General features: G+C 32.2%; 1 pseudogene; it reads right to left on the reverse strand.

Annotated features, from left to right (window-relative positions):
• On the reverse strand, positions 2,371-3,385 carry LOC109330725 (annotated as a pseudogene).

Raw genomic sequence — 9,781 nt, forward strand, 5'->3', positions numbered from 1 at the left:
GAAAAGGTAGGAATAGATTGGAGTGAAGACATTTCATTCGAGATGAAAACCTTTCATTTTGAAATCTGAAATATGATGCAACAACTCACAGTAATCGATTAAAATCAGTGGGTAATTGATTACCCAAACATTTTGTCCACTGGACATTTAAATTCGATTTAGAGTAATCGATTACAGCAAGTGGGTAATCGGTTACTCAACTTCATTAGAACTAGTAATATGTTACTCAAAGACAATAATGGATTACTCTGATCAGTTTTAAGTTGGATAACTCTTTTCTCACACACGTAACATGTTACTTAGATGCATTAACTCGTTACACACTATTTTTTATTTAAAATTGAGTATATTGAAGTGTTTCAATTTTCTTTTAAAAATAGTTTGAGCATTACTACTATTGTATATTCAAGAGTATAGGATAAAAGTACCTATTTAGACTTAGACTAATTTGTCTTGAAGTTTTGTCTTCTTTGCCTTCATAAGTATTCTTCCTTTTCTTCTTTTTGGTGATGTTGATATCTTCATTAAAATCGTGCCAAGGTCAGGAGCAAAGATCTTCTTCACAGTTTATGTAATTTCACTAAAACTCAGAGGATGTGGTATAATTTACTCTAAAGACATAGGCTATTTGTCCTAAAAACACTTCGCCACTTTCTGTCTCCATCCAATGAAATTATACAAAGTGGTATAATTCTACTTTTATAATTTTCTATTTAATTGAATGACACATTTTAATTGGGTTGTGACATCAATGAGGACACAAATAGGGATATGAGATCTCCATTCTTTGGATAACGTAGTTGATGAGAAGTCGAATATAAATGCACATTCGATTTCTGAAAGATTGAACTGGTTTGCCAATGGTCCAAGTATTCATGTCTTATCCTACACTGGTTACCTAATTAATGGGTTCACATTTTATACGAAAATACAAGATGATCAAAGTAAAATGAAAAATACTGGTGTAAATGTTGTTGCTTGAACTTTACACATGTCAAGTGCAAAAGATAAAAACCCAATATATGTGAACATGTCATACTTTGGGGTGATTGAATGAATATTGAAATTGGATTACACAATGTTTCGGATGCAGATTTTCTATTGTATGTGGGTTGATAACAACAATGACTTCCGAGTTGATGAGTTAGGGTTCATGTAGGTGGATCTTAATAGGCCATGATATAAAGATAAATCATTTATTCTAACATCACAGACTTAACAAGTATTCTATGTTAGTGACTCAGCTGATATGAAATGGTCCATTGTTCTTTTAACTAACAAAATAATTGTCAATAATTGTCAATAATATTAGATATTGATGAAGATGATCCTTTTTTGGGACATATCAGTCGCGTGAGAGCAAACCAACTATGGATGATGATTTATATACAAGAGATGATCACGATGAAGGGCTTTGGGTGAATCAATATGTTCCTCTAAACAACAATGATCTTATAAGCCAAAAACAATCAAAGAAAAGGAAAAAGTAGATGCAACTAGTCTTTGTATAATCGTAACTTAATTTTGATTGTTTGTAATTTGCATAAGTTTGTTTATTTATAATTTGCATAATTTTTCTAGTTGTAATTATATACTCTGGCAAAACATCATTGACATAATATTCATTATTTATAGTTTGTATTATATTCATGTTAATAAAACAAACTTCTGGAATGTATTAACGTGTCCGTGCTGTCGAGAAAGTATAAATGTCTGTCCTTTTGAGAATGTCAGTGCTGCTAATAAATATATATACACGTATTAATGTGTACAAATCAACAACGAATTCTAGGGGAAACCCTAGCAAGCGTTGTTGTAAAAGATTAATACAACATCACTTTTTATAGACTGCGCTATTGTATATGCTTAACACAACATCAATCTTCCTGTGCTACGTTGTTATATTAAGGTGTTGTTTGAGAATATTTATGAATGATACAACAACGATTTTTTAAGTATGCGTTGTTATATATATGCTATACAACAGTGCAAGATTAAGCATTGTTAATAATGTTTATATAATGCATTGTTTATATATGAAATATATGACAACGCTTTGTGTATGATGCGCTCTTGTATGTATGAAATATATGACATCGTTTTGTTGTGTAATGCGTTGTTGTCTAGATTCAACACAACAACGTAGTATAAGAGCTGTTAATCATGACAATATACTACTGCGATCATATAGAAAGTACACAAAAACGCTATTATACATCTAAATTACATGTTGTTGAACTGTCTAGCATAGTGAATGTTGAGGGGATCTAGACGCTATCAACGTATCAATTATCAAATTGGAGCCGGAGTACAAAATCTCATGTATATCAGAGTACTAAAATGCATAACTTAAGAGAGAGCAAAGCCATATTTGCAAAAGCAAAGATTTTTAATTAACATGATTATATCAACTCAACATTAACAAAGCACACACATACTCTAAGTGCTTACATTGCAGTTGGTACATGATCAACAGTTTGTCACTAGTGATATTTATTATTACAAGGCATAAAGATAAAGATAGCTTACAACTTTCTAGTATAAGCTATCATACTCAGCAATACATTCATCACAAGGGTTAACCTCACACCCAGCAATTTAATTTGCACACCCAATATTGCGATGCGGCCGCAATATTGCGATGCGGCCGCAATATTGTGGTTGTGGTAACTGCTGCAACCGTATCACACCGTAATTCTAGTGTGATTCTGAATCACAATGATGTGGTTGCATTAGGTCACAATATAACCGTATTAGGCCGCAATGCAACTGTATCGGACCGCATTTGGGCCGCATCAGGCCACATTAAATTCAAAAATAGTTTTTTATTCACAAAATAATTCACACAGCAACGGCCGCAATCCGTATCACAATGGTCATAATCCGCATCATAATGACCGCAATGACAGTAACCGCACGCAATTTATAACACCGCTCACACTTGCCAAGGGGTCCAAATCCACATGTCCTAGGCAATTTCTGAAGCTCTTGCTCAAACTGTTGCTCCTGTTGCCTTCTTTCCAATTGCTCACTTTGGTTCTCGAATATTTGCTGCAATTTACGGTACTGACATCTCTGGTTGTTCAGTTCATTCAGTTGGTCACAGCATTGTTCCAATTCTTCTGATTCCTCGCTATTCCTGCTACGTCGAATAACATGCTTGATTCCTCGTAAGGTCCTAGAACGATCTTCTTCCTCCTCTTGCTGCTGTTAAATCCTCTGAATCAGGTTCAGCTGCTGGAGTTACCTGACGTAGCTTTGTTCAGATCGGAAGGCGCTGGTGTGGACCACTAAAACAAGAGCAGCAAAGAGAGCAATGAGAATTGTGAGCCTAGCCATTTCAGTAAGAATGCAATGACTACTATGTTTTAACTTTGTTGATGATGGGTTAAGCATGGAGAGTGGATAAGCATTATGTAGAGGATATGGGATATTGCATGTCAATTACGTGGAAGGGAAGTGGTGTCGGTGGAATTTTGTGTTTTGATGGGGTGGGTGGATGTGTTTGCTTTTTTATTTGCTTCAGTGCTTACACCTCATAGTTTCATGCAGATATTGACACAAGAGGCCATCGTGATTTCTTTGGGTCCCCGGCAACTGCGTGATGGAAGGTTCTTGTTTGTTGTCCTGCGTGAAGAATTAGGTTAATGATTCTATTATTTGTGACATTTTTTTTATTCACCAAAAGTTAATTTAGATGAAGTACAAGTAGTAAAAAAGTTACAAGTGCATGTAATCTACAATACTAAAGTCTAGCAGTAAAAATAAGTTAAGCTTTCCGAGGGTCTTTCTTCCCAGATATTATAAGTGAAGAAGATTTTTGTTATGATTTTGACACGGTTTTTATGAAGATATTAAGATCAAAAAAGAAGAAAATGGAAGAAAATTTTGAAGACAATGAAGATCAAGCTTCAACGCAAAACAGTTTATAAATCTTCAATATGTATTGTTATCCTTATACTTTATGTATAGTTTAGTAGCAATGCTCAAGAAATGAGAAAACAATTTTGAAAATAAATTGGAAAACTTTTAGTCAATTTTAAACAATTTTCAAAATGTTAAGTAATGAATTACTTAACCTGAGTGATAAGTTACTAGACTTAGGTAACAGATTACTTGGACAGTGTAATAGTGAGTAACATCTAAGATTGCATAACACGTTACCTGACTGAAATGGGTTACACATCAAAAATCAACTCAATGGAACCGGTTACTATAAGCAATAATCGATTACTCAATTGAACATAATGTTTGGGTAATCGATTACAGTTTCAATCACTATGCCAAATATCGCAATTAACGACGGTCATTTAACCTCACTTGCTAGAACAATGCTGTTAAAAACGAGGCAGAATATAATCAACAAGCTCATTAAATGACCGTTGTTGATAGGATGTGACATTTAAGCATCAAAAGTGCTTACAGGAGCATTGTTGAAGATATATTCTTGAGTGAGCGCTATTGAAAATGTCATATCAACAATGCTCTCTTGAGTGAGCGCTATTGAATATGACATATCAACAATGTTTTCTTAAATGTGCACTGTTGATTAGATACGACGTTTAAGTATCATAAAAATTAATTGTGGAGTACTTGACCTAAACGACATTATCTCATTTATGTGTCTCTTCGTTCGCCGAAGTTCTTTTGCTATCATTACACAAATACATGTTTATGCATATTCTTTGTTTGGTTGCTTCGTGATGTGGATTGCACATCTGCCAAGGACGATGGTAGTCGTTCTCTTTCCATTTTCATCTATATATGTTGTGGTTCTGCCAAGTCGTGTAAGACATTTGTTATTTTCTTCTCAACCAAGTACGGTAATAGGTTCAACTGTTTCTTTGTATCTGTTATATTCAGTGATTTGTATTTGTATTTGTATTTGTGTTTGTCTAATATGTCTTCATTGTCTCCTTTTATAATTAGTCATAGCACGCAGAGTGAATTTCATCAAAGATATAAATGCCTCTAGGGATACCTAAAAGCTGAAAATAAGAATTGCAAGTCTTTGACGGATTGGAATATATGCAGCTCCTTCACTTGTAATGATTTTGATTGATCGAAAGGTACTTTAATTTTTAGGGTTCCTTTTTTAATTCCTTATTTATTCCTTTTTTGGATCATAATATGTTTATGTACCAGGAGGATAAAATTGAGGTTGTTGTAAAGGATTTTCATATTTCACAATGGGACTCTCAACTTAAAGAGAGTTTTAGTTATATTGTTGAAAACTTTGATGTTGTTCTCAATGATGGACAATATCGATGTTGTAACCATCCTTACAAACTAATATTTGAAGAAGGAACAATATTGATACATAGAGAGCTTTGTAACATTCCAAATTACATTTATCATTTTACTAAATTTGAAGATATCTTGATGGAAATTGTGCTTACAGACTTTCTCATAGGTAATTTTACTACATTTGAAGATACATTCATTCAATTTATAACCAGATATCTGCATGTAATTAATTTATTTGTCTTACTAGAAATCATTGGCGAGTTTGTTGACATTGAGATGACTCAAATAGATTCTACCCGTAAGAAGGTGGTTTTCACCATTAGGGACTTTGAGGTTAGCTTTTGCACAACCAAATTTTTCCATTCAAAATTTGTAGTCTGCTTTGATTTTTCTTAAACTCTTGTAGGGGTAACAACCTAAAGTGCACTCTTGGGGGACAATTTGCAACACATTTATGACATACATAGAAAATCACAAAGTTTATCATATTGTGTGGTTTTGACCCTTGCAAAGATGAGGGAAGTGGAAGGTATGTGTCTAAATATTTTTTTATTCAAATTTTTTAATGAAAAAGTTTGTTTGAAACAAATTATTAATCTGACTTGCAAATTGTAGTGGGAGGTTATCATGTGTCCATACAAAGTATATTGTGTGGTTCTAAAATTTATATCAATGACTCCAATATACCAGATATTGAAATATTTTTGTGGAGGTGATTCATTTTTTTTGTTTCATTATTCATTCATTTTTCATTTCTCGAATTAAGAGTAACAAGTCGTTTTTCATTTATAGCTTGGACACCACCAAAAGTTATGAATCTTACAGTGAATGTGTTAGTTCGTCTTCTTCATGTTCTCAGGTAAAATATCTATTCATACTTTTTACTCTTCATGTTTTCTGCATATATTTAAAGAAGATTATGTTAATTTCTACGTTTTTTTGTTGGGCATTAAACCAATTGAGAAAGGGAAGTCAGTAGGTTATATTCCTAAAAAAGAATGTGTTTGTCACTTTTGTCATACTACGTGCAATTTTCAATCTCTTTGTTTAATTTCTTACTAGATTTGAATGTTTAATCTTTATATTTTCAATCTTCAATCTAATTTTTTATTTTAGTTTTTTAAGAAATTCTTAATGACAATAGGGGATGATGACCCGGACTATGTGGAATATCTTTATTCCACTTAGATGGCTTCTTCGACTGAGGGACACTTTGAAGAATGAACAATTATTGACGTTAATTTCTTTTTTGATGTTTGTCTTTTGGATGGTTGTGCAAACTCCATAAACATTGTTAATTTTTAGTTCTATTTTGATCACTGAACATTGTAATGATAATCTTGAAATTTTTGCTTTTGTTCTACAATATAGCTCATCAAATATTCCTCGTGTTATATTAATGTGTGTTTGTGCTGTTTAGAATATATGTCTGTTGTTGATAATTGAATATGCAGGTAATCAACAACGCATGCTCTATGGCAAGCTTTGTTGAATTAATCATATACAACAACGTCCATTTAGATGACGTTGTTGTATATAATTAATACAACAACTCTAATGTATAATAACGCTCGTTGGGTGAAGTGGTGTTGTATGTATGACATACAACAATGCCCACATATGTGTTGTTAAAGCATGCCGATATTCTACTGCACTCATATAGATAGCGTATGAAAGCATTGTTATATACCTAACATGCGCGTTGTTGAACTGAAAAACTGGCATAGTGAATAACCGATTAGAGAGAGTTGTTAAATCAGATTTTCAAATCTAAACTCAACAACTTTCATCCACATTGAATGGGTTTCATTCCAATCGTGTCTCACCTTCGTGTAAGGGTATATTGGTTGGTTAGAAGCCTATTTAAAGGCCAAAGAACATCCACTTCATGACACACTTTAATCATCCAAACTTTCACATCATTCACATACAATAGTCTACATTTTCTTATGCAACTTTTGTTCTAAACTTTCAGAATTTTTCTGAAGTTGCATTGATTGCTTGTTCTAAAGTTTGCTAAACTTAAACACATATTGAGCATTGCATACTAAATGTATAAAGAGAAAAAAGATTGCAAGTTATAACAATTTTATATCTTGTATGGCAATCCTTGCCCTAGAAAGTTTTCTTCATATCTTATTATAAAATTTTCATCACAAGGGTGTGGTGAGAAGGGAGATGGAGTACTTGGATAGGTTGTTTTCCAATGGTGTGAGGTATTAGTGAATGTGTGATGTACAAGGACTCTTGGTGACATAAATTGTAATTGCAACTCATAATATTAAGTAAACAAATCTCTTGTGATACAAGAGTATTGGACGTAGCCTTCAGTAGACAAGAAGGTGAACCTGTATAAAACATGTGTGTACTTTCTCTCTTCTCTTTACTGTGTTACTTTTACTGTTTTTACTTGGTGATTTTTCTGTATTTATTCTGCTGCAATAAACTCTTATTTTCATAGCAGAAATATTGGTCATATAAATTAGTCAACTAATTCACCCATTTTTAGTTGTCATTTAATAGTTATAATTGACACTAGAGCTTGATTTGGGTAAGTTACTCCCAAAGATTCTAATCTTTTAGATGACCTCTAGGTCTTTTTGGGAGACATGAGAAAGGAAAAAGGGTTTGGGAAATACATTTTTTTAGCCTTATATCTTTTTCTAGAAAACCCAAAGCCAGACCAAGATACAAGTTTAAAAGACTTTGTTGGGGATTTGGTTTTCTCAAGGTACGTACTAGGGAAAAAAACCTTGACTCTATTAAATCATATCAAATTTTGATAAAAAAATATATATCTTCTTTGATCAATTTTTCTGCTATGAAATCAAAGTGTTTATGCAGCAGAAATATTGTAGAAAGATTACCAATTGATACCTTCAAAATAAAGAGATAGATTAGAGAGAAAAAAAAAGAACACAATGTATTTTTATATTGGTTCACCTTCTTGTCCACTGAAGGCTACGTCCAATACTCTTACAGAACAAGAGATTTATTTACAAGATATTTTGAGTTGTAATTACAATCTCTCTCTCTGATACTCTTTGTACCTTACACACTCACAAATACCTCACACACTTGGAAAATAACATTTCCAAGTACTCTATTTCCCTTTCTCACCACACTCTTGTGATGACAAGTTTACAATGGGTTTGAAGAATGAATTCTATGACAGGATTGCCTTTACAAGATATAACAATTAATAACTTGTTATCCTTAGACTGAATAAGATTAATACAATGCTCTTGAAAGGATTAAGTATGTAAACTTTAGCACATTGCACTTGAAGCAACTTAATAAAAAATCTAAAAGTTTAGAATAAAATTTGCAAGAAAAAGTGCAGAGAATTATATATGAAATTGTGTGTAATTCATATGTAATGATTGTGTTTCAAAATGGGACTCTTAATGCCTTTAAATAGGATTCCAATAAGCCAATATACCCTTCCATGAAATTGGGACGGGATTGGAATGAAACGTGTTGAGTTTGAATGAAAGTTGTTCAGTTTGGATTTGAAAATCTAGTTGAAACAACATTGTGTAATCGATTACATCATGATGTAATTTATTACTTAAATATTCTGCCCAAAGATATAAGCGATTAATCATTAATTTAATTGGTAACTCTCTATCAGTTATTGTTGGATAACTCTTTACTTAGTTAGGTAACTTGTTACCAATTGTCACACAATTCAAGTAATCTATTACCAAGGTCTAGTAACCTGTTACTCAGGTCAAGTAACCCGTTACTTAGCTTTTTGAAAATTGTTTAACTTTTTCTAAGAATTTTCAATTCTTTTCAAAATAGTTTTTCACTTCTTTTGAGCATTACTTACTAATTATATTGAAGTGTAAAAGATAGAAGTACTTATTGAAGACTTAGACTCTAATTGAAGCTTGATCTTCATGTATCTTCAATATCTTCTTTGTTTTTCTTCTTTTGGTGTGATCTTGATGTCTTCATCAAAATTGTGTCAAGGTCAAGAGCAAGATCTTCTTCACAATTCTTGTGTGCTCGCTTTTAGTAGTCACAAGTTCTGGTACTACCCCTACGTACAAATTGAGTTTCAACAATATCCATGTATTCTTATTTTTAATTTGATTGTCTCGAGGTCCGATAGTATAAATGTGTTCTTTTTCTAAATGTTGCATTACGATTATTATCTTCATTTTCTTCTTTTTTACAAAATTGGTGTTCATTTTTTTAGTGCTTACTTACTATGGTAGCATACAAACCTCAGTATGTTCGCTATCTAGTGAGTAACAATTAAAGAGGGACAACTCTAAATACCCAATTTTGTTTGAACCATTTTCACAAAAGTGAAAAAATTACAAAATATAAAAGTTACAATTTAAAATACCAAAAAAGGATATTCTAATTATTTTTATGCTTTTATAGAGTCAACTAATTATTTTTATTTATTTATGTTTATTATGGTAATTTTTAGGATTTTATAAAGTCATAAACGACTTTTGTTCAAAAACGATACTCTTATAATTTTTAAAGCTAAAATGAAATATTTTTAACCCAACTA

The sequence above is a fragment of the Lupinus angustifolius genome, chromosome LG17 (assembly GCF_001865875.1).
Source record: "Lupinus angustifolius cultivar Tanjil chromosome LG17, LupAngTanjil_v1.0, whole genome shotgun sequence".
In the NCBI taxonomy this organism is placed as follows: Eukaryota; Viridiplantae; Streptophyta; class Magnoliopsida; order Fabales; family Fabaceae; genus Lupinus; species Lupinus angustifolius.